The 15,411-nt window shown below is 35.0% G+C and overlaps 3 pseudogenes across 1 annotated transcript; all 3 read left to right on the forward strand.

The window, feature by feature from the left end:
* Positions 1-1,185: 1,185 nt before the first annotated feature.
* On the forward strand, positions 1,186-1,846 carry LOC147548380 (putative 4-hydroxy-4-methyl-2-oxoglutarate aldolase 2 pseudogene; annotated as a pseudogene). The gene has a single exon (XR_015237320.1). The product of XR_015237320.1 is annotated as a putative 4-hydroxy-4-methyl-2-oxoglutarate aldolase 2 pseudogene (transcript).
* Positions 1,715-2,819, forward strand: LOC147548381 (protein DETOXIFICATION 42 pseudogene; annotated as a pseudogene).
* A 5,325-nt stretch (positions 2,820-8,144) lies between these two features.
* Positions 8,145-9,476, forward strand: LOC147548382 (scopoletin glucosyltransferase-like; annotated as a pseudogene).
* Positions 9,477-15,411: the final 5,935 nt, after the last annotated feature.

Below are 15,411 nucleotides of genomic sequence, written 5' to 3' on the forward strand. Positions count from 1 at the left end.
AGTTTGACTGTCCTTCGATAATATTAGGAGCTAACTAGACGAGTTGGTCAGATTAGGGAGGCCATTTGCAAATAAACCTAAAAATAAAGTGCTTAAGTTGTTAGAGAATATAAGCCGCCTTCTTGGAATTTGACCTCACCACCAAAAGCAAGTCTTTTCTATACATTTTCTTATTGCACTGTGTAGTATAACAACTCAGAAGCACATGTTATTTAACTTTTTTTTGCCTTTTGGGAGGAGATTATATCAAGCAAATGAAGCTTCCAATCTAAATCTAAGTACTCATAACTAAAACAAACTTGGAGAAGGGAGAAGGAAGAAGAAAGAGATTTACATTTGTCACTTGGCTATATCAAGATAGTCAGAAATTTCTCCTCACTCATCAAGGTAAATGCATTCTTTACACTCTTTTTATGCTAGTGGTAGTATGAGACTCACTTGGAGATGATCTCTAAGGAAATGTTCTAGAAAATTGTTGTCGCGTGTTTATTACGTATCTCAATTAATAGTTCATCCAATTCGTAACATACCGATCCGTGAAAATAATATGTACGCTTATGTTTCGCTTCGCCTTGAAATTAAGATCACCTTCCCAAACAATCAAGAGCTTTGAAACTAACTTAGAATCTCATGGGAAGTTGATCAGAGATCTTTTTAATGAAATTTTACATTAGTACTCTAGTCAAGTCAATTAACACAGTAGTTTAAGCTCTGCTTAGGGCACATTTTGATGTTTAACTTTTAAGGTAGTTAACTATTCTATTAAAAAATAGTTACTTTGAGTAATGATGTGCCCCAAATTACTTTCCCTCGCCCATTTCTAAGAATATCATAACTCTTCAAGTAGTTCTAATTATTTATACATTTTTCCGCATAGATTTAAAGTTTTAAGAAAGGCTTCTGAGACTTTTGAATTAGATACAGTTTTAAACGAAGAACTCTAAAATTCCTATATGTCACTGAGAATTTTTAAGGTAGAGTGTTAAATTTGAGATGCTCTACATAAGGTGGCTAAACCCGATCTCTTCTAAAGGAGACAACATCTTAATCATTCATTGCTCTCGACATTTTAACTATGATCATTATAGATTTGGCAAAAGAAGATGTGAATATTTTCTATTGGCTTTTTTCATTGAAAACTAAAGCTTATACATCCTTGCTTTCCTCAAAGGAACTAGAAAGAAAATGTCAATGTTTACAACTGCGGAAGTTTGTGATGCAAACCTAACCCAACTCGAGACTGGTGAGCTACGTGCACTCCAACCAATTTTCCAAATATACGGGAGGCGACAAGTATTTTCAGGACCAGTAGTGACACTCAAGCTTTTCGAAGATAATGGTCTAGTTCGATTGTTTCTTGAAGAGAAAGGTAATGGAAGAGTTCTAGTTGTTGATGGAGGTGGAAGCTTAAGATGTGCAATATTGGGAGGTAATCCTGTTCAACAAGCCCAAAATAATGGTTGGGCTGGTATAATACTAAATGGTTGTATAAGAGATGTTGATGAAATAAATGGATGTGATATTGGTGTGAGAGCTTTAGCATCTCATCCTGTTAAAGCCTCTAAGATAGGAAATGGGAAGAAGCATGTACCTATAACAATAGCTGGAACTCGAATATGTGACGGAGAATGGGTTTACGCAGACTCTGATGGCATTCTTGTTTCTTCGACCGAATTATCAGTTTGAAACACTACATCTCCTAACTTGTTATATTATGGTTATATTCAAGCTTATGCGCGTCTGTACTTTGTTCTGTTGTGAGTTGTTTAGCCTTCAATCATCTCTAGTTACCTTATTGGTTGTATAACTTTTATGCCACTATTACTTGTTGTATGATACTTTTTTAGATCTAGAGTTCATTTTTTTCTTGTTAGAAACAAGAAGAGAAAAAAAAAAACGTGCCATATCTTCTTGTTAATCTTGCTTAAAAGAAAAAGAATCTTCTTATTAACGATTAATTGTTTTAATTTGTCCTCTTCCGAATTTGTGTTTAATGCTCATTTGCTTGTCATATATAACTATCAAAGATCAATTTAAAGTTTTCGATTACTGCTCCTATGCTAAGCCCAGCACGGCAGTACCTGAAATTGAGGTCGCTTAGTGTTCCTGCAATCCTTGTCTCTTTAGTTATGCAAGGGATCTTCGGAGGATTCAAGGATGCTACAAGTCCTTTATATGCTACTGTGGCAGGAGATATTACAAATATCATTTTAGACTCGATTTTTATGGTCTCCTTCCGTTTTGGTGTAGCTGGCGCTGCCATTGCACATATAATTTCTCAGTACCTAATCTCAACAATTATGTTATGGAAGTTACCAGAGAGAATTTATCTCTTACCTTCAAGCATCAGCGATCTGCAATTTAGTCGATTTCTTAGAAATGGTCTTCTATTACTAGCAAGGGTAATAGCTGTGACATTTTTCGTGACTGTCAGCATCAATGGCTGCACGCGTTGGGTCGACATCCATGGCTGCGTTTAAGATCTGCTTACAGATTTGGTTAGCAACATCACTTCTTGCTGATGGTTTGGCTGTTGCTGGACAGGCAATACTAGCATGTGCATTTGCCGAAAAGGACTACAATAAGGCAACATCCTCAGCGTCTCGTGTGTTCCAGTTGGGTTTAGTTCTTGGTTTGGTACTCTGTCATCCTTCGGGTCGTATTGCATTTTGGGTCAAGATTATTCACTACCGACTACGTTAAGGTTTTGCACCTCATAGGTATTTGTAGCAGCAACCCGGCCAATCAATTCCTTAGAGCATCTCCAATGCAAAACTCAAAAAAATCTCTATTCATCCTATTTGTCGAGTTCCAATTGAGATTCTCACTCCTAGGTAGCAAAAATTGAGATCCTCAATTCTTGTATGTCTCCAATGCAAAACTCTTAACTTTTACTTACGTGGCATGGTTATTTTTGTAAAAAAATAGTTAGTTATTTTGGAAATATACAAACACTTGATTTCTATTGGTTGAAATTTAAATATTGATGAGTTGGACAATTAGAGATATGTCAGATATCTCTATTCCACCCTCGACACATCATCTTTGAGTTCTTAATTGAAATTTGCATTGGAGATGTTCTTAATTGAAATTTGCATTAGACCATCTCCAATGCAACACTCAATCTTAGAAACTCTGAGTGCCACGTGGGATTTTCAAAGTTTTTCCTTGAAAACCCTCTCCAATGCAAAACTCAATATAAATCTTCAAAATGATGTGGCGGTAGTTAAATAGAGATATCTTAAGAGGACACTCTGAAAATGGAGTGTCCTCTCTAATTGCCACCTCAGCATTATTTATATTTATAAAGCCGAACCCAATTAAAACACCCAACTCCTTCACAAAGTCTGATTGAATGGCATCTTCATCTCCCCCAGTCCCCCTGCCCTCCCATCTTTTCCACTGTTTCATTCTACCTAATTCAACTATAATTGTGTTTCTTAATAGTTAAGTGTTTTAAGCAACAATACATGGAAGCAGAGAAGAACCAGACCTATATAACAACCTAATTTGATTATCTGTGGCTTACACCCAATCATCTAACTATGTCAATTGCCATTTTTACATTGCTAGCAAACCATGTACCCTAAAGTGTTATGAACAAAACGAATGGTAAACAACAATCTGCCAAAAGAAGAAATAATCTAATACAAACCCAAAACCCGTATGGAGATTGACATAGTAATTTATTCTTGTGGTGATGAAAATTTCTGATCAATAAGAAAACCCTAGCTACCTTTCCTTCATGTCCTTTTCCTTTCTCAATCAAAACCTTAATAAACCTAGAATCTTCTTCGAACTGTTAGAGATTCACCAAGAAATCACAAGAAAAGTCCTGTTCAATCTTCATCTTCATAACTATCTTGCCACTTCACGGCCAAAGAAACTATTTTCTCGTAGCTTGTTCTGTTTTCCCCTACTCACTTTTTAATTTTTTATTTGTGTAACTTCAAATTAAAAATGCCACGTAAGTAAATATGTATGAGATTTAGAGTTTTGCATTGGAGAAGTCCTTGAAACTGAGGATCTCTATGTGGCCAAATAGGAAAGAGAAACTCTAGATATCCTCCTTTGAAACTTGACATCTAGGATATTTAGAGCCTTTTTAGAGTTTTGCATTAGAGATGCTCTTAGCCTTTGTTTTTGATGGCTAAATTTTCGGGCATCTGATTTTAAATAGGAAAATAGTAGACTTCCCGGGCACTCTCCCGGGTGAATCCCGGCCGGGTGAGGTGGCCGAGCCAGATTTAGAGAGAGAAAGTGAAAAAACTTTCTCTCTCTAAATCTGGCCCGACCACCTCACCCGGGAGAGGGCCCGGGAAGTCTATCACGGCTGTTTTAAATATTCTGCTTCCTCAATAGTATTGTTTAAAAGGCTGGGCCGGCCCGGGTAGGGTCCGAGACCGACCCAGTCTACACAGGCCCGACCTGTAGAGAAAACGAGTCAGGTTGACCCGGGTTCCTTCCCGGTCCCGGGTTGGTCCTATGTTTGGGGCCGACCTGTCAAAAAACTGCCTAAAGTTTTTTTTTTCCCTTTCTTATTTGTTAAAATTCAATAGAGTTACGAAAAAATTGAATCAAACTTTCTGTCCTTTCCAACAAAATCATTCCTAAAAAAATCATTTTCATAAAATCTTTTCAAAAGATCTTTCCTAAAGTTACTCACTTATTTGTCTAAATCATCCTTTATGGATTATTTCCAAAATGTAATTTCTAAAATCACTTCCATAAAATCTTTCCTAAATTTATTTACTTGTTTATGATCATCCTCAATTAATTATTTTCAAAAAGTAATTTCCAAAATTATTTCTGGGATAAATCTTGATGACAAACGGCTTCTACCGATACTCGATCTCACGACCTCATGAGCTTAAGAGGGGTGTCCGCAAATCATATCCTATTAAGTATTAACTAATAACTATTCCAAATCTTTCCAAAGTAATTTCCATGTCATATTTATTCTTCTCATGAAATTCTCCTAAATTCATTCCCAACAAATATTTCAATAAAATCATTTCTAAATTATGGATTTATGTAACCACAATATTGAGTAGTCAATAAAATTCCGACTTTGGTGAGAAGAGCTTCGAGGTCGACGTTGTTTTTTATGGCAACATAGGCGCCGGTGATGGAGACAGCTGAGACGGAGAAATGAACGCCTAATGCTACCTTCCCGTATTTCTTCATCAGCTCACGAAATCTACCTTTGAACGCCATTTGATCAGAGAAAAGTAACAGAAGAAGTTAGGGAGTTTTAGACCGAGACCGAGAGATAGGAACTTCTAGGGTTTTAGAACATAGTAAATGTAGTACTTGGATAAGAGAAGCAAGAGACCAAGAGTAACCCGAATGAAAAAAATCGAACTCCAAAGAGGAAACAAATGAATCTAGATTAAGATTCCTAATCTTATAACCCGTGCTACATTTGACTTGAAAGTGTCTTTGCATATACCCGTCTTTCCACGGTTCCACCCCCTTCCAAATCAAAGTCACCCGAGACAACAAGCGCGATTTCTTTTAAGAATATGAAGTCACTTTTCGACATTAACAATCTCGATCTGTAATCAAAAGGAAGAAGAAGTGTCCCATGAAGGATTGGAAAGTTAAGTGGATAATTCCCCTTACTATCACATGTGCGAAAGACATGCTTGATTTTAGCAGCCCTTATACAAATCTAACAACCTGAAGGGCCCGGGTACATCCTACTACCAATAAAAAGAGGGGGGGTAAATTCACATACGCATTTTATGCTACGGGGTAAATTAAAAAGGCCGCGGCTTTGGGGAATAAAGAAAATTCTCCGGAGAATAAATTCTCGAGGGAATCCAGATTTTTTTTAAAGTTCTCCGGGAAATAAATTTTTATGGGGAATACAGAATACGGTCTTTTGAAAGTTCTCCTCCATCTCATCACCTCTCTCTGCCACCTAACCTTCTCGCCACCTCATCGTCTTCTCTGGCGAAGGTCTGATTGCAGACCCTTTAGTGGTCTGCGAACAGACCTGTGAAGGTCTGTTCACAGACCACCTAGATCTGGTGAACCAGGTCTAGTTCACCAGATCTAGAGAGAGAGAGAGGAGGGATTTTGAAAAAAAAATGTTAGAGAGAGAAAGAAGAGAGGAAAAAAGAATATATTTTTTTTTTTTTTATGTTTGAAGGTCGCCGGCCGGAAAATTGGGCCCCTTAGCAATAAAAAGAAGATGATGAGGTGACGAGAAGATGAGGTGGTAGAGAGAGGTGTGAGATGGAGGAGCCTTCTGAACTTTGTTTTATTTTGAACTCCCAAAATTAGAAGCCCCTTAGCAATAAAAAGAAACATAAAAGTCAATCTTATTTGACTAATTTTAAGAAAAGTCTTTATTGCCCGAAGAATTTTCTTTATTCCCCAAAGCCGCGACCATTAAAAGAATCCAATTTATGTTTATAGATTATTTCCGTACATATACATATTGTTTACATTGATAAAGAACGACAGTGTATTACAAAATTCGAAGACTTTGAAATATTATTTTGTTTTGCAACAGAGGTTTTTATCCCGTATTTTCTAGATTGGTCCTTAAACTTGGGTTTTGCACTGTGTAATATGGAGAAGAGCGTTGACCTCGGCACTGGTTTGACTAATATACCATTGATTTATTACCAAAAAAAAATAAAGATTTTCCTAATAGTTAGTTACCTTAGAGCATCTCCAATGCAAAACTCAAAAAAATCTCTATTCGTCCTATTTGTCAAGTTCTAATTGAGATTCTCACTCCTAGGTGTCGAAAATAGAGATCCTCAATTCTTGTATGTCTCCAATGCAACACTCTAAACTCTTTTATTTTACTTACGCGTCATGGTTATTTTTGTAAAAAAGTAATTAGTTATTTTGGGAATATATGAAGACTTGATTTCTATTGGTTGAAATTTAAATATTGATGAGTTAGACAATTAGAGATATCTCAAGAGGACACTCTGAAAATAGAGTGTCCTCTTGAGACATCTTTATTCCACTCTCGACGCATCATCTTTGAGATCTTAGTTGAGTTTTGCATTGGAGATGATTTTTTAAGAAAAACTCAGAAAATCCTATGTGGCACTCCGAATTTTTAAGATTGAGTTTTGCATTGGAGATGCTCTTAAGGGCAGATGTTAAGAAATAAATTTTTTCTATTTATAACTATGAAATATTGGAAAGTGTATATATACTATATAGTGAAGAAACTTGTCTTGTTAAAAAAATAAAGAGGGTGTGTTGGGTTGCAGGATTCCTATCAAAAGTAGGATTTGATAGGAATCATGAATCCTTGGTCTGTTTGACTACCAAGAATCGTATGACTCTTGAATCCTAAGGATTATTAATTCAAAAATTTGTATTGGACTAAAATCCCACCCTACCCCTTAAGATTTGCTAGGATTTTGGATTAATAAATCAAAATTTCAAACTTAAAATCAAAGAAAAAAATATTTCCTTCTACAAAATAACTATTTTAAATTTCAAAAATTATATTTTTTTTTCATTTCAAAAATCATAAAATCATTTTTACCCGAAAATTATTTTTTCCCCCAAAAATCATTTTTTCCCCAAAATATGATTGTTCCGACAACCATTTTTTCCCCCGAAAATCGATTCTTTGCAAATTATATATTTTTTTCGAATATCAATTTTTTTTTCTAGAAAACAAATTTTCCTCCAAATCCATTTTTTTACCGAAAAATTGTTTTTTTCTCGAAAAATATTTTACCGAAAACTGAAATTTTATAAATTTTCTTTTGCTTGATAGGGATCGTGTTTCTCCCAAAAAAAAAACGATGCTGGAAAAAAAAGATTTCCGGGAAAAAAAGATTTTCGTGAAAAATACTTAAATAATAATAAATCATAAGATTCTTATTAGTTGCCAAACAAACCAAAAAATATTACTTGGATTAATGAATCCGTGAAATCATGAATCCTAAGGACTCATGAATCCGCGGATTCATGATTCCGTCATCCAAACACACCATTAATGAATTACCTACTGACAAAAAATTGTTCTAGGTCAATGTTTCACAATCATGATTGAATTCAATTAGAATTTTCTAACATCTTCTACTGCTATAAATAAAGTTCAAAGGGTCTTCTCCCTCTCTGTCTCTTCAGTTCCTATTACAGTTCAATAGTCTACGATGGATTCTAAGGATCACCATATCCATATCTTCTTTTTCCCTCTAATGGCTCAAGGCCATTTACTCCCCATGGTTGATATAGGTAGACTATTTTCAAGTAGAGGTGTTAAGTCAACCATACTTACTAAGTTACTATTCCTCTAGTTGCGGCATCTCTATAAAAAACTCTTGATCGAGATCGACAATCTGGTCTAGATATCAATATTCAAACATTTCAATTCCCTTCTATTGAAGCTGGATTACCAGAAGGTTGCGAAAGTGAAGACAATATTGTTAAGTTTGTGGCCATCCAACTCAAAACCAATTGGCAATGAGTGGAGAGGACCTATACTTTATATTCTTGGTTGTTAGTTACCCGTTCTCCCATGTGGGACTATTCTCACAAATATTACTTCAATAGAAATGCTTCCAAAATTCTTCAAAGCTCTTAACTTGCTCCAAAAACCATTAGAACACCTCCTAGAAGAACACCAACTAGATTTCATCGTTGCCGATTTGTTTCTACCTCGGGTAACAGAAGTAGCTGCAAGCAAGTTTGGCATTCCTCACCTCGTCTTTCATGGTATAAACTATTTCTCCCTTTGTGTAAATGATAGTTTACAACGTTACAAACCATTCGAACCCCTAATTTCGTCTAATAGCGATCAGTCTTTTGTCATTTCGGGTCTTCCAGACAAGATAGAGATGAATATGTCACAATTACCTGAGTATTTTAAAGTTGAAACCCCAATGACAGAAATGATGCAGCAAATAAGAAATTCAGAGCTAAGAAGCTTTGGGTTTTTAATGAACACATTTTATGAGTTAGAACCAGCTTATGAAAATCATTATAAGAATGTTATGGGAAGAAAATCATGGCGTATAGGCCCAGTTTCGCTTCGAAATAGAAACACAACAGATAAAGCTCAAAGGGGAAAGAAATCAGCGCTTGATGAACATTATATCTTTAGTTGGCTTAACTCTAAAGAACCAAATTCTGTTCTTTATGTTTTATTTGGGAGTGTTACGAAATTTAGTCGCGATCAATTGCTTGAAATTACAATGGGTCTTGAAGAATCAGCCACTTCATTTGTTTGGGTTGTTAGAACATTAAAAGAAGAAGAAGAAGAGACATTTTTACCCGAAGGTTTTGAAGTTAGAATGGAAGGGAAGGGGTTGATAATAAGGGAATGGGCACCCCAAGTACTAATCCTTGATCATCCGGCGATTGGAGGATTCATGACTCATTGTGGATGAAATTCATTAGTGGAAGGGATATGTGCAGGTGTTCCTGTCATAACCTGGCCTTTATTTGCAGACCAATTTTATAATGAGCATTTTTGTAAGGGATAGAGGATAAAGATGAGAGAAGCAGATAAGAGAGTGAAGAAGAAGAAGTAAACTACCAACTACCAAGATATAGGCACTCGTACACTTGAAGCAAAGCACTCAGAAGGTCAAAGCTAAGTGGCACTCCTGATGTGTGTAGATATCATGTATTTGATTTCTAACTAATTCTTGATTAGTTAGTTAAGTTCGTTTTCACTCGCTCTCTATAACTAATTCAGTTTACTCTCTCTCTACTTATATATAAAGAGAGTTGATAATCATTATAACTACGATTGATTTGAGAAGATTAATACAATATTAACTTCAAGAAACTCATAGCTTTTCATGGTATTAGAGCCAAAACCCTAGAAATCGATTTTTGAAGAAGAATTTGAAATCAAGAACAAAGAAGAAGCTGATCTTCTGTCATCAAAGAATCAGGGATACCAGTCTTCATCAAAATAGCTTAACTTCAACAATCGAAGGATGAATCCTAATCAAAATCAGGTAAACTATAATCCAAATCTCACAAATCTCATATCTGCTAGATTAGATAGATCAAATTTGCTTATATGGAAAGATCAAGTAGAAAATGCCTTAATTGGAAATGACCTAGTGTGCTACATTGATGGCACCTATAGTGAACCCCCTCAGTTAACTGTAGAGGAAGAAGAGATGTAGCTAATCTAGCTTATCTTCAATGGCGGAAAACTGATAGTTTTGTGAAATCTTGCATAAAAGCTACGGTTACACACTCTATAGCTTAAGATATTTTAGGGTTAAAGACCTCTAGAGAGATTTTGTGTTATTTAGATATGGTCTTCCTTCAAGAATTTGAAGCACAGAAGTCATCATTAAGGAATAAACTTCAAAATTTCAACAAAGGGTCATCTTCTATAGCTGAATACTTGAGTAAAATCAAGAATCTTTCTGATTCTCTTGTAGCTGTAAATGACAAAGTATCTGAACCTGAGCTAACAAGAATTGTTCTACGAGGATTAGGGAAAGAGTATTCACAATTTGTCATTACAATACAAAATAGAGATGGGTTGCTAAGTTTTGGAGAACTTAGAAGCAGGCTAACTCACCATGAACAATGGCTGAAAGAACAAGAATCAACTGGTGATCCAAGTGAGTTGTATTTTGTTAAAAAATTTTAGAACAAGAACAGTTTCAGATAATGAGGTTTTCAAGTCAGAATCAGAATTTTGAATATGGTCAAAAGACTCAATTCAGATCAAACTCGAAGCAACCCATAACTCAGCCAAGAAACACATTTTTTTACTTCACCACTGTACCTTGTGGTATATGCTATAAGTGGTGTCACACAGCTAGACAATGTAGAATGAGATTCAAAAACTTCTCCTCAGAAGCTTCAAAATCTTTTACCAGAAACTTTGCAAATTTACATCTTCAAGAAATAGAAGATGAAGAACAAGCTCATTATGGTGCTGAACTAGAGGATGAGATATTAACTCATGAACATGCCTACCTATCTGTAGATATGAAAGATAAGAAGTGGATAGCAGACACAGGAGCCACTAGCCATATGACACATGTCTAGATGTCTAAGTACAGGATTAAGCGATTGTTCTCCAAAAATGGTAAAGAAGGTTCTCGTGACTTCTTATCTTTCTGAACGGAAGCAAACAGTTCGTTACATGACTTTTTCACTCTCTTCTTTCTCATTCTTTTATTTAAAAATTAGATTGTAGAAATAAAAATCGAGGCAGGTGCTTTCGGCATCTCGTTCTTGGGAGAAAGTAAAAAAATAGTATAAAGTAAAAGGCAGAGAATATTAGAAAAAAATTGGAGAAAGAAGATGAATAATTAAAAGGTCTTCGGTATAGGGACCCGTCTCTAGTATATTGGGACTCAGTTAGTAAAGGGATATTGGTCCTTTTAGTGAGTAGACATTTTTTTCCGGAAAATTAGTAAATCATCATATATTGACTTTAAAAGAACAATGTTTGAATATTCTAATATTTAAAAGAGTTATTTTCCAAATGGCTCCATAGTTGAACGGTTAAAAGACAAAATATTTGAATTTGGAAGTTTGATTAATCTGACTTTGGTCCTAGGTTATAGTACTGTGCAAGTGATCATCATTCAAATATATTTATTTGAACATTAGCTCTAATTGTACTTTGTTTTACGGTGGAAATAAGATATTATTGGAACTATTTGTGAGAACTATCATTTTGATAGTCCGAATGTTAGTCGAACAAGAGAGAGAGATGCCGAATGTAGTAAGAGAAGAAGAAAGTAGAGATTAATCTTTTCTTTTGTATATGAAATCAATGATGTTTACATGTATTTATAGTACAATTATAGGCAATTAGGGTAAATCTTAGAGAAAGATACATAGGCTTTGATATCAATCTAGTTACAACAAGTCATGTTTATCTAATAGGAGGGACTGGTTGGTGATGGGGACCCGGGTCGGTCGGTGTAGGCGGGTGCCCACATGGATCGGGTGGCCGATCCAAATTCATATTCCTAATACTAATGCCAAATCTTCCGTAACTTATTAAACCTCTCCATGAGAAAAAATGGGTGGGAGGTCCAAAAACAAGGCCTTATTGGTACAAATAGTCCATTCATCTCCCAAAATGAATCAAAAGTCCAAAAACAAACTATAAACCCACATCTAGTCCAAAGACGGACCGCAATGCACTAAATCCCATTTTTAGGAATTTTTTTCTTCTTCCAACTTTACCCCTCTATACATAATACATTATTCAGATATTATGGTACATTATTCAGATAGTTTGTACATTTTTTGAAATGTATGTTTTAATTGTCTAATGATTTACAATATGTACATTTTTAAGAATGTGTATAAGAATGTGTAAGGAATGATAATACAATGTTTTTTCAAGCTTTGTTTATATTTTAACCATTATTGTCGCATTGTATTAGTTGCACCATACATTACATACAATGTATACTTCATTTGTATTTTATAATTCAACAATTACTCTAACATTGTCGAATTTGTACCTTACATTGCTCATCATGTTTTTCAAGCATTACTTATGATTCTCCATGCATTTTTCAGAATTATTGTACATTATTCACATAGTTTGTACAATATACCAGATCCAATTACACACTTAAAAATGCATTGTACAAACTACCAGATACAATATACCAACATTGAATTAGAAACTCATACAAAGTCAAGTTCGTAACCTAATTTTTCAGATGTTAAGAACCTAAAATCATAGACTAAAATGGATTATACATTTAAAAATGCAATATACAAACTAACAGATGCATTATACAAGCTACCAAATGTATTACACAACCTACCAGATGTATAAAATCTGTTGACTGAGGGTATTTTTGGCATTTTAGACAAAGGTATAGATCTTTAAGGGTGGATCTGGGACAAAATTTTTCCTAACTTTTGGACTTTCAACCCACGACTCCCTTCATGATATTGGGCCAATATTGGAGGATATCAATCATAAGAAAGTGATGGCTATAAAAAATGAACATCTTTTTAGTGAGAAACTACTGCATCAGTCTAATACCCTTTTCCCTCTTTCTTAAAACTGGGTGAAATAAGACTATTAAGGGATTTAGAAAGATCAGATAAAAAGTAAAAATAAACATAATTAGATTTAGGTGATCCAAGAATACAGCTGCTGGCACACCTTTGATTCTAGGTAGTTGTTTTTAGTACTTGTTTCAATTTCGTTTCACAAGATGACCCTTTAGTGTGAACTTTTGAAAATGCAACTGTTCGATTGTTCTTTTCCTTTCTCTTTCTTGATGAATGTATAGTGATAGAAAGAGTAGAGAGAGGTTGTTGCTATAAATTTTTTGTTCATCCGAGAAAGTTTTTCTTCGGTAGGAGACAGGTAAAAAATTCCACATATTTTGAAGGAAATTTTGGAAAAACAAGTCACGTGACATAATTTTTTTCCTAATTAGATGCCAAACACAAGGAAAATATAAATTTTGGAGAAAAACTTTCTGCTTTCTTTGGGGAAAGTTCCTATCAAACGCAACCTATATTTATCTAGGTCAATGTCTTAGGGAAATAAGAAAAAATCCGAAAAATAAAATATCAAAGGGTTGAAAACTAAAAATATTCCCCCAAACACACCCTCTAATGGGTGTGATATTGGAGTTAGAGCTTAATTTGGCTTCCTATCCAATGAAAGCCTTTAACAAGGGTCAGAGAGAAACATGTCCCAGTAACAATGGTTGGAACAGGCATCCGCGATGGTGAATAGCTTTACACAGAAACGGGCGGAATTCTAGTTTTACGAATAGAGTTATCAATTTAAGCACTATAGCTCTTTCCTATTGTAGTCATCCACTTATGGTACTATTATGCATTCTTTCCGTTAGCCTAACTTTATTCTTGGCCAGCGCTTTGGGGATAGCTAAATATTTTCCAGGGTGTGAAATTTTAAAGGGAATATGTAGAATTTTATAAATTTTCTGGGGAAATAAATTTTAAGGGGAAATAAAAAAAACTCCACCTCACCTCACTCTCTCTCCACCTCACCTCTCTGTCTTCTCCGACAGGTCGCCGGCCGGAAAATTTTCCGCCCGGCGACCTGTCGGAGAAGAGAGAGAGAGTGGTGGGGAGAGAGAAGATGAGGTGGAGAGAGGGAAGTGAGGTGGAGTGAGAGAGAGGTGAGGTGGAGAGTTTTATTTATTTTTATTTCCCTCGAACAACTTACAAAATAAAATTGTCAAACAAAATTGACCAATTTTTTACCAAGTCTTCACACCCCGGAAACTATTTTGCTTTCCCCCAAAGCGCTGGCCTTATTGTTGTACGAGATTTTGTCTTTTTATCCATTTATGATGATCTATGTTTGTCATATTGCAATATGAACATCTCTATGGCATGTTCAACCACCCTAGAGCCAAATTGTTTTCTAGGTTATATTCTGTCTGTGGATCAATGTTTCTCCCAAGAGTTTATGTAATTTATCTCTTGCGACAAGGATATCTTAACCCAAGCCCAAGCCGGCCACTTTGATATTTAACTTGAGGTAATTTCTAGAAAGGTCAAAATAATATTGAAAATGAGTAGAAAAACACAAAACATTTGAAAATTATTATTCAGGTCAAAAAGTGTCCAAATACTAAAATACCCTTTTTTGTCATTTTGTGTAACTAAATTCTTTTATTTTTTTTAAATTTTAAATCGTTATAACTTTTGTTTGAGATGTCGGATTTTTATAAAAATTATATATTTAGAAATGATTTTCCATTAGCTTTCTAACAAGATCCACTTTCAATATTTTTTTTTTCAAAAAAAAAACTTAAAAAAAACGGCGTTTTTTTCCTTTACGTTTTTCTGCAAACGTGTTTGCAACAATCTGTTATGCAAACGCATTTGCAACAATCTGTTATGCAAACGCATTTGCAACAATCTGATCTGCAAACGCGTTTGCAACAATCTGTTATGCAAACGCGTTTGCAACAATCTGATCTGCAAACGCGTTTACAACAATTGTTGTCAATTCCTGAAGTTCCTTCAAAGACCTGGCAAAAACAATATCAACAAAGCCAAAACTTTAAGAACATGTTGCTCATCCAAAATCCAAAGAAGTACATGTAAAGAGTATAAGAAATATATGTTCATACAACCAATCAACTCTAGATCTCTAACTTATACATTTTAGAGAGAATACCATACATTATAGAAACAGAAACTAGGGTTTCACGAGTTGTATCCCTGGAAAGGCCATGAACGAATATTTTCCGGTGAGAAATGTCTTGATCAGCAGTGGTTTGTATTTTACGAAAGAAAGAAGAATCGTTTATAGCGTCGATCAGTTGGGTTTTGGAGTAGGGTTCAAGGAGTTTATCGATTTTGTTTGATTCTGATTCGTTTATGGAGTTGGAATCAATTAGGGTTTCATCAAGATTATTTATTACAAAGAGAAAACATTCAAACCCTTATAAAAGGGTTCAGATTTGTATA

The sequence above is a fragment of the Eschscholzia californica genome, unplaced genomic scaffold (assembly GCF_041429995.1).
Source record: "Eschscholzia californica isolate CP2 unplaced genomic scaffold, dmEscCali1.0.p SCAF_3, whole genome shotgun sequence".
Taxonomy (NCBI): Eukaryota; Viridiplantae; Streptophyta; class Magnoliopsida; order Ranunculales; family Papaveraceae; genus Eschscholzia; species Eschscholzia californica.